Consider the following 11,200-nt stretch of genomic DNA (forward strand, 5'->3'; position numbering starts at 1 on the left):
CAGAAAAATGATGAATTTGGAAAATGTTCATGATTTCATAAGCCATTAGTGGTTAAAAAACACGAATTTGAAATATGTTTGCCAAATAGAAAATAAAAATAAAATAAAATAATGTAAATAAATAAAAAGGAAAATGAAATGAAAACAGAAAAAATTAAAAATTAATAGAAAGAAATACCTAGTTAAGGGGAAGGTTTTGGACCTTCCTAAAATCGGTGGAGATTTAATCTTGAAATGGGCCAGTCGATACGAATAATTGCATGTGAGGGGTTACGCGCTAGGGGGGTAATATCTGGTACTCCCACCCCTAGGGTGCTCCAAACTCAGTAGCACATTTTTAAATGTTCGGAAAATTCTGAAAAAAATCCAGCACATTTAAACAACAACAATGTATGTTATTAAAAAAATCAAATCAAATTCGAAACATTGCTCAAAATACAAAAATGACAAAATGGACATCAATATGATAATGGGCCTAATCTAAAGCCCAACTTATGTTGTGTACTATTTAATGTCGAATTTGTCATTTTTGTTTCTCAAGCCATGTTTCGAATTTTAATTTCAAATTTTTTGACAACATACTTTGTTGTTGTGTCAATGTGCTGGATTTTGTAAGAATTTTTTCGAACATTTAAAAATGTGCCTCCGAGTTTTGGAGCACCGGGAGCACCCTAGGAGTGGGAGTACCAGATATTTCCCCACACGCTAGGTCGCTAATCGGCAACCCTGGCGCCAAATGGTGTGCTGCACGTGCACCACTTGTCGCAACCTGATAGTTTTTCATTTTTTTTCATAGATTCGTTTTTTCAAAACATTTTATCTCCTAAACCGTGCGTCCAAATCTCGAACGATTTTTACAATTAGGCCCCTCGCGTCAAGATATTCAAAACTAGATCCCATATTGATACGTTTCGACGAAAAAAAATTCACAAAAAAATAGACAAAAAACCAGAACCGGGAGAACGTTCTTTTCCCTTTCTTAAGAGGCACGCATTTTCTCCTTTTTTGAGAGGCATGGTCATGTCTTTCATGAAAAAAAGAAAACGTGTTTTTCCCTTTTCCAAGAGGCATGCACGTGTCTTCCGCGGAAGCAAATTTGTGCCTCTCGCGAAACAAGAAAAAAAGAAAATGTGTTTTTTTTTCATTTCCGAGAGGCATGCTCATGCCTCTCGCAGAAGCAAATCTGTGCCTGCATGAAAAGTAAATCTGTGCCTCCCGCAAAACAAAAAAACATGTTTTTCCCTTCCTGAGAAGCACGCCCGTGCCTCTTGCGGGAGCAAATCCGTGCCTCCACGAGAAGTAAATCCGTGCCTCTCATGGAACGAAAAAAAGAAGACACATTTTTTCCTTTCCGAAAGTCTTGCGAAAGCAAATCCGTGCCTCAATGAGAAATAAATCTGTACCTCTCATGGAACAAAACAAAACGCGTTTTCCTCCGAGAAGCACGCCCATGCCTCTTGCGGAAGCAAATCCATGCCTCCCAGAGAAGTAAATCCGTGCCTCTCGTGGAAAAAAGCACGTTTTTGCCATTTCGTGAGGCACGCTTGTGTCTCTCGCGGAAGCAAATCCGTGCCTCGAGGAGAAAATAAATTTTGTCCCTCCTGTGGAAGGAAAAAAACGTGCTTTTTCGATCAATTTTTTTTTCAAATTTTTTTGGTCCACATCCTAAGAAAAGGGAAAACTTAGTTTTTGCCACTCTAGTTTTTGCCAACTTTGCTTATGCCACTCTAGAATTTGACATTTCACTTTTGCCACTCTTAGCTTTTGACAATATATCACTTTTGCCATTCCGTGGCAAAAGCAAAATTTTCAGAGTGGCAATTATGATACATTGTCAAAAGCTAAGAGTGGCAAAAGTGAAATGAAAAATTATCGTTTTTACCATGGAATGGCATTTGTGTTGTATTATCAAAAGCCAAGAGTGGCAAAAATGAGATGTCAAATTCTAGAGTGGCATAAGCAAAATTGGCAAAAGATAGAGTTGCGAAAACAAAGTTTTCCCCTAAGAAAAACCTGGAGAAAACAAAAAAACTTGAAAAGAATCATCTAAAAGACGAAAATGCGTATATAAAAATAAAAAAAAAGCCGAAGGGAGTACCTAGAGCACGACACATAGTGGCGACTAAGAGCATACCAAGTGGCACGCTTAAAAGTGCAATCTATCTTCGGATGGTTTTGGTAATTAAGAATAACACATATGTCACCGGTATAAGGCACGTGCTATGCACGTAGTGTCTTGGTTAAAGTGCAATTAAGATATCCTCACAAAAAAGGTGCAAACAAGATATGTGTCTTTACATGTTGAGGACTACATAAGAAAACAACCACAGAAGATCTTGAATGAGAAGTTTTCTCACCTCTAGCATGTGAGGGTGCAGGTATGCTGGTGTAGTGTGTGGACAAGTCTAGAAAAATCCCACCGAACTCATTTTGGCGCCCAAGCGCAGGAGCGAATTCCAGAAACTACACCCATTGGATCAGTTATGTTTGCCATGATAAACGACAGTGATTCACTCTATCGAAGAGATCAACGGCTAATAAGGGCTTCCATGCCAGGGCCGGTGGCTAATCCAAGTTGAAAATGTGTTGTACTATAGTAATAGAGATTGAACTAATATTTATTCAAAGATCATTTCATGAAAGTTCAATGTAGACATGGCAAGGACATGTGATTGTGAACCCCTCAAAATGCAAAGGACATACATAGACAGCTCCTAAGAACTCATGAGAAGCTACGCTTTGAGAAGCTAAATTTAGAGCAAGAGCGTGAGTTTCTAAAAGATATCAATGAAGATCTTCGAAAGAAGAGTTCCTCTTACATTGCCAAATGACTTCTCTTGTATACTTTCATACCACAAGTCTCTAAGCAAGCTAGTAACAAGAGCAAGAAAGTTTCTACCCGTAGTAGTAACAATAACAATGTTAAATCCAATGTTGTTACTTCTAGTAGTTCTATTGATCCCACTAATGATTCTCTTAGCCAAGTTACACTTGAGCAAGAAAATAATTTATTGAAAGGAATCATAGAAAAAGGGTATCTACAAGAGCCTTGACGGGAGCAGGCAATTTGATGAGATTCTTCGCAAGTAAGGATGGCACCGGAAGAACCAAGGTGTTAGTTTTGAACGAAAGTTCAATGCCAATGGAGTTGAGTGGGAAGAAGATCAATACACCAAGACAAAGTTTGTTCCTCAACAAGAGAAGTATGAACCTACTTATTTCAAGGGGACACAAGCTCACGATGATCTTCCACCATAAAACAACAATCTAAAAGGAGGAAAAGCTTCAAAAAGAGATTGAGTCATTTGAAGAACCACCTCAAGCCTTGATCAAGTGGGTTCCCAAGAGTACTTCAAATTCTACTTCATCACGTATAACTACAACTCTGAGGATTCCCATCAAGTTGATATGGGTCCCAAATAAGAACAACTAGAGAGTTCTTGAGGGTGACTCCGCCAAGAAACTTCACTCATACTCATTCATGGCAAGAACTTGTGCAAACAACTTCAACATCATGCACTAGTTCATGGAGTCACAAACCCTCTTGTTGGTAAGCCATGGGCAAGTTATTCAATGCATCCATGGACATCATCATTTGTGTATTTCACTCCATGTCTATGGATATCCTTGTTGTTGCTTGTGGGACTAACCCATGTAGGTATTGAAAGTGCCCCAAATCCCAATGATTGCTCCCAACTCTCAATGATCTTCATCAACATTGAGCATCCACATCTACAACATCTACATGAAGTCTTCAACGACAAAACCCAAGGTTAGTTCATCCCTCTTTGGGGGGGGGGGGGGTCTCACATCTAGGGGGAGCTTTGCTCTAAGACTTGAGCTAAAGCAACTCTAATGGTGTGAACATATTAATGCTTTATGTAAAAATGGCAACCCCACTTGTGCTTAAACGATGAGTATGACCTATGATCAAATGTTCTCATTTGGCTCCTAAGTCAATATAGATGACGTTGTCATCGACCATTGCTTGATAGATGCTAGAATTGGTTGTGCATGTTTGACATATTTTATTTGTTATTTTATTGTGTGAACTTGCTGCAATGCATACTTTCCCATTCAAGGACATCCAATTGTTGTTTGGTATTTGGATCTTTTGTCCAATTGGATGGACCAGAATGCCTAAGCACCTTCTCTAGCTATCTATATGAACTTGTCTCAAATTTATTCTTACTGATCATAACAAGCTGCTTTTCGGACCCTCCGGGCGAGGAGCACTCGGAGCCACCGATCTGATTAAGGCTGAGCTTTAAAACCTTCTAAGTGTAACTCGGATAGACCAACTCACTCCATTTTGGTTCTACCAATTGCATGTAGACATATGTTTTTAATATCGGACGGATCGAATGAGACTGGTCGGTGTCTCTGAAACGCATTGACTCAGGCAGTTATACATCTCAGAGCCACCGAGTTGTTTCAGTTCGACTGAGGGTATATTCCAGTGGACGGTTTGTTAACAATTTCTTCAAACGCTCCCGTTCCCGCACCACATCTCTGTCATCGCGAGATCGCCGCCCTCGTCTCCAGCAAGCTCTTGCAGCCGGATTCCGTTGCCATCATCGACATTCTTCCCCATCGTCGCCATCGTAGAGGATCACCACCAAGTTAGGGTACAATCCGACCCTTTTGTGCTTCTCCAAATCTGATTCATAGCACAAAAGCTTTGCACATTATTCTTTCCACCGTATGCACGTTCCTGTCCACCGAACGAATTCCTAGATTTAGGGTTGAGCAAAAAATTTAGGATTAGGTTTCCGCTGTATACATCTCGGACCGACCGATTGAACGGGATCAGTGACACTGACTGGCTTAGGCCATTGCACAGGATACATATCGGTCTGACCGATTAGTATTCACTCGGTGTGACCGAAACAACATTTTTGAAATCCCATGTGCATCTCGGAGAGACTGAGTCACACAATCGGTTCCACCGAAAGCATGTGACCTAGTCTCTCTTGTTGCCTCGATATTTCCAAAAAATTTCACTTGGTAATTCTGAAATGCATACTGCAAAAACATAAAACTGAATTCTGAACACAAATTTTTGACAACAAGCTGCATTTTGTGATCCTCATCCACTCTATCTTATCTATTCTAATTCACAGGGTCAGCTTGAGCAGTATGTCAGGGACATAGAACAACCAGAACATGTCAGAGCAAAATGTTGAGCTGAGTGCATGTACAAGTCCATAGGAGAGGGCGAACTCAGATCCAGGCTCTCCAAGCTCTCATGGTCCACCCCTTGCTTCCACTAGAGCAAGGAAGAAGAAGAACTCAGATGAGGAATATTCTGACTTCCAGCCAGAAGAGCATGCACCTCCTCAGAAAAAGGGTAGTAGAAATAAAAGTTTCTAAGTCCACAACTACCAATAGAGGACAAACTCTCACACTTGAGAATCCAGGCAACTCAGGCCAAGGGTAGCCAAAGTCTATGGCAAAGAAGCCAAGCAAGAAGTGGGAGAGGAAGAGAACCATTCATGTGGTTGGCAGACCCACCTTTTTGTTTGTAGATCCAGATGAAGAGGAAGAGGAGGGTGAAGAGCCAGCTGCTAATCCACCACCTCCCAAGTAGAGGAAGTCGATGGTTGATGCTATGTCCAAGAGGGCAACCCCTGCTGCCTCAAAGGCCAAGACCGCAGCTGCTGCCAAAGCAAAGAGCAAGACCACTGCCACCATAGGTGCTTCTTAGAAGAACAAGGCCCTAGTGCTTGAGAGAGGAGAAGATGAAGATGATGAAGCAATAGTGCTCAACAAGCTGAGGCCTTTTCTGCCAACACATGATACTTCACATCCAGTAGCAGAAAAAATGAAGAAGAGAAAGGACAAGGGGTTGAGGAAGTGGAGATCCAATGATCCATATGCTTCTAGGAGGAGGACTGTCATGGACTACAGATTCCACACCAAGGAGCAATAGGACTTCTATGAGACTGTTTTCTTTGACAAGAGCCCGGCGATCAGTGACATGAGATGGGTTGATTGGGAATACATTGATGAATATCCTGACAATTTTCCCAATGTGCATGAGAACTTCAAGACACTTGAGATTCATGAGTTCATTGGAAGAAAGTTGACTGCATGGAATGACGAGCTCATCATGCAATTTTACTTCACCGCGCACTTGTATTAAGATGGGAAGATCGCGTGGATGACTGAAGGTATCAGATGTCAGTCTTCTATAGCTGATTGGGATGCCTTGATTGGTGCTCCCGAGAATGGTGAGAACTATCTGGATGTATATGGCAAGCCTAACATGGATCATAACTCCATTGCCAACATGTGGACTGCTATCCCTAAGGACTATGCTTTGACACACAAGTTGGGATGAGTCTACCACCTCCTGCGAGTGCCAGGGCTAGCTACTATTAACACCATCTTGAGGCACGCTCTCATGCCCAATTCTGGAGATGACAAGATGATTCTATCCACTCCATCGACACACATTGGAACTGCAAGTCAGAGGACTTCATCGCCAGAAGCCGGAGATCAAGCCTGGAGCGACGCTTAACTCTGTATTTTTTTCAAACTTTTTGGTAAGTTGTTGCCAAAGGGGGAGAGTAAGTATAGATCATATGGCTGAGAGAGAGTGTGTCTTTCACTTTTGATTGTTTGTTTTTCGTTTGTTTCGTTCTTGTGCTACTTCAGTTACTTTGTTGGTGCTTGTGTGTGAGACTATGCTATGTTCGTGATTGATCATACCATACGTTATTGATATGCATGCTACCTAACCATCTCTTGTGATTATTGCTATGATGATCATTCACTTGTATGTTTGGTGATGAGTGCTTAATGTATTTCATTCATATCGTTTTGTGCGCTCCACCAAGATGTATGTGACATGGAAGAGTTACCCATGATCTTAATCGATTGTGCATTTGCATTCAAACACAAATTTTAAATAATGCACAAATTTAGGGGGAGATCTTGCTTATCACATACTTCTCAAAGCAACAATGTTATTTATTTATCATATCCAATGTCGAAGCTTTGATCTATATGTTGTCGTCAATTACCAAAAAGGGGGAGATTGAAAGTGCAACTAATCCCCGATTGGTTTTGGTAATTAATAACAACATATATGTCATTGAACTAATGCCTATTCAAAGATCATTTCAGGAAAGTTCAATGTAGGCATGGCAAGGACATGTGATTGTGTAACCCTCAAAATGCAAAGGACATACATTGGCAAAAGCTCCAAGACTCGACATTTTTGGTTAAGTGATCAAAGATCACATTGATGAAGGAAATATGCCCTAGAGGCAATAATAAAGTCGTTATTTATATTTCCTTATATCATGATAAATGTTTATTATTCATGCTAGAATTGTATTAACCGGAAACTTAGTACATGTGTGAATACATAGACAAACAGAGTGTCCCTAGTATGAATACATAAACAAACAGAGTGTCCCTAGTATGCCTCTACTTGACTAGCTCGTTAATCAAAGATGGTTAAGTTTCCTAACCATAGACATGTGTTGTCATTTGATGAACGGGATCACATCATTAGAGAATGATGTGATGGACAAGACCCATCCGTTAGCTTAGCATTAATGATCGTTTAGTTTTATTGCTATAGCTTGACTTATACATGTTCTCTGACTATGAGATTATGCAACTCCCGGATACCAGAGGAACACCTTGTGTGCTATCATACATCACAACATAAATGGATGATTATAAATATGCTCTACAGGTGTCTCCGATGGTGTTTGTTGAGTTGGCATAGATCGAGATTAGGATTTGTCACTCCGTGTATCGGAGAGGTATCTCTGGGCCCTCTCGGTAATGCTCATCACTATAAGCCTTGCAAGTAATGTGACTAATGAGTTAGTTGCGGGATGATGCATTACAGAACGAGTAAAGAGACTTGCCGGTAACGAGATTGAACTAGGTATGGTGATACCGATGATCGAATCTCGGGCAAGTAACATACCGATGACAAAGGGAACAACATATGTTGTTATGCGGTTTAACCGATAAAGATCTTCGTAGAATATGTAGGAACCAATATGAGCATCCACGTTCCGCTATTGGTTATTGACCGGAGATGTGTCTCGGTGTGTCTGCATAGTGCTCGAACCCGTAGGGTCCGCACGCTTAACGTTTGATGACGATTTGTATTATGAGTTATGTGATTTGATGACCGAAGTTTGTTCGAAGTCCCGAATGAGATCACGGACATGACGAGGAGTCTCGAAATGGTCGAGACATAAAGATTGATATATTGGATGATGTTATTCGGACACCGGATGAGTTCCGAGAGGTACCGGATAATTATCGGAGTGCCGGAGGGTTATCGGAACCCCCGGGGGAACTAATGGGCCTTGATGGGCCTTAGTGGGAAGAGAGGAAGGGCCAAAAGGGGCTGGCCGCCCCTGGGTCCGAATTGGACTAGGGGAAGGGGGCGGTGTCGGTGTCAAAACCGGCAGATCTCGGGTAGGGGGTCCCAAGCTGCGTGTCTTACGATCGATGGTAACATGGACACGGGATTTTACCCAGCTTCGGGCTCTCTCGAAGAGATAATACCCTACATGCTGATTTTGATTGTATTCGATGCGTATGACTACAGAGTTGATCTACCTCGAGATCATATGTTGTGGTCTAAACACTAGAGGTATGATGAGTAATGTCATGATGCCCTATCGACTAGCCTGGCCTCGGCTTATATAATGTACCAGAGGCCTAGGATAACAAGAGTCCTAGTTGAATACACCGGTGGAGAGGAGTCCTTGTCTTGATCACCAAGTCTGGTGGAATCTTCCTCGTGTATACATCGGCTGTCCGAACTGGCCCATGAGCAAACGGCCATGGGGGTCCTCGGCCCAATCCAACTGATCGGGAGACGACATGGTGAGCACCCCCTAGTCCAGGACACCGTCAGTAGCCCCCTGAACCGGTCTTCAAGTTGGGGACACTCCTTGATTCTTCCGAACTGTTCTTCTTGTTCGATCGTCGGTCTTGAAAACTGGTTCAACAAATCATCTCATCTTCGATCTTGAGGATCGCCAAAGTGAATACGAAGAGTTTACACGTCGGGTATCCGAGGAGCCCCTTTAAGTTCTCGGCTTTTATCAATGCCTTGTTATTATTTTTTAGCCACACCTCGGGTTTGAAGTTGTTCCCGTGCGACGGTGTCCTCTTGCATACGAGCTCCAACGCCGGACTGCATTCGAGATATCTTTTGCAGCCGAGCACCAACGCCGGATTATATCCGAGCTCCAACGCCGGACTATATCCGAGGTGTCATAGATCACCTTGGCTTGAAAAAGTTTGAAGGACTGAAAAGTTCTCTATGGAACGAGCCATTCGTATCCGAGCTTTATGCCGGACCACTTCCGAGGTGGTGCACCACCCCGACCGCGGGCTGATTTTTTTGTGAATATTTTTGATTGGTGCAATTTATTCTCTGCCGAGATATATAGCCAGTATATGTATATCCAATAGCCCTCAAGGTGTGTGTCGGTCTAAAACCTGAGATGCACCTGAAGGAAAACATAAATCTGCTGATCCTGGTAGCCCCTGAGACTCAGGTCGATTTGCAAAATCGGCCTGAGGATCAACTCCTAGCTTGGCAACATACGTAGGAATAGAAACGTAGTGTATTATATTAGAAATAATGATCGGCGGACAGGCCCCTGAGAGAGGGTTGTGAGAAGTCGACATGATATATTAGCTTGATGCCGGATATGTCCCAGATGGTACTTATTGTTGTCCGAAGACGCGCTTTCCCATAGTTCGGTCATGTCGAACACTGAGCACTTTGAATTCTTTGCATTGAATAAGCAATGCAGTAGCCCCCGAGACACTAGTCGGGTGGCAACACCAGATCAGGGGATCGATGTGCCCCTTTACTATTTATAAATAATGAGCGCGAAGCCTAGTAGCCCCCGAGCCTTAATGTGGGCACGGGTGGCCGAATTAAGGATCGATATCCGTTTGACAGAAAATTTTGTTGTGTTTAACACAAACTTCTCAGAAAGAGAATAAAGATCTCTTAAAGGAGCTTAGAGCTGGTCGAAATCCGAGCTCGCCAAGGTAGGTCCCAAGGGGTTTAAAAGATGGATTGCAGTAAATGGATTTTACTCACAATTTTTATGTGTAATGATTCTATGTATCCAAGTAGTTTACATCATGAATGCTCGGATCCACATTGTACAACACCTTGTTGACCGACCATCGGCTTCAACCTCCTCGGCCAGTGGCCGGGGAGTGTTTGTCCTACTTTATAAAGCCTTTACAAGGGCAAAGGTTTATGACAAACAAGGCAATCCGGCCATATGGTTTTTATAAAAAAAAGGTATGCGGAGAGAATGTTATATTACTATTTGATGTAAGAAACTTCTCCCAAAGAAAATAATCCCGCTATCGGTTCCTTTCTTTGGGTTGTCATGCCGATCATGATCATGAAACCTCAACTCCGATCGATGCAGGAGAAAAATATTGAGGATTTAGTTCAGGGTAGTTCCCGATCTCTGTGGCTTTTAATGGACCAAAATTTTCACTTCCGTCGTTGCAGACCAATTATATTCTTTAAGATGGCTAGCTTTCAGCTTCTCCCAGTCTGAGGTACTAACACGGTTGACCCAGAAGTAACAATCACAGAGGTGCTCCCTTTACCTCCTAGCCGAACAATCGGGAACGCAGGGGTAATCACAGGAGCCAGACAACCCAGCTTGGCTGAAATCTTAAGTCAAATTGATGCATATTTATGGCTTTATAACAATGATTACGGAAGGCGGCCTTGTATATTAAATACAAATGCCGATGATATGTTTATTTTGACTCTGATGCGACCGTTTATCAGTTGAAAGTGGCCCATCGTCGGCTTCCACCCCCTTGTAGATGCTATGCAGGTTGTTTCCGCAATAACAAACAACCCTTAGCTGACGTCTTAGTGCTCGAAGGTGGTTGTGTTAGTGGAAACGAGGCAATCAGATATGTGGGCTTTATAACTTTCACTTAGTCATAGGAGCTTAAAGTTGGGAGGCCAGCTACTAGCCCCTGGTTAGTGTTCGGCGACAGCCGTGGTCAAGCCGTAAACACTTCGGCCAATGTTATGAACGGCCCGTCATTTAACACAGTCATCAGATTGCTGACCAGTTTACGCTTATTGTGACAGTCAGTTTTCGGCTTTCTACACTGAGGTGCTTAACCATGCGAGCTGGAAGCACAATCGCAGTGG

The sequence above is a fragment of the Aegilops tauschii genome, chromosome 6, assembly GCF_002575655.3.
Source record: "Aegilops tauschii subsp. strangulata cultivar AL8/78 chromosome 6, Aet v6.0, whole genome shotgun sequence".
NCBI classification, from domain to species: Eukaryota; Viridiplantae; Streptophyta; class Magnoliopsida; order Poales; family Poaceae; genus Aegilops; species Aegilops tauschii.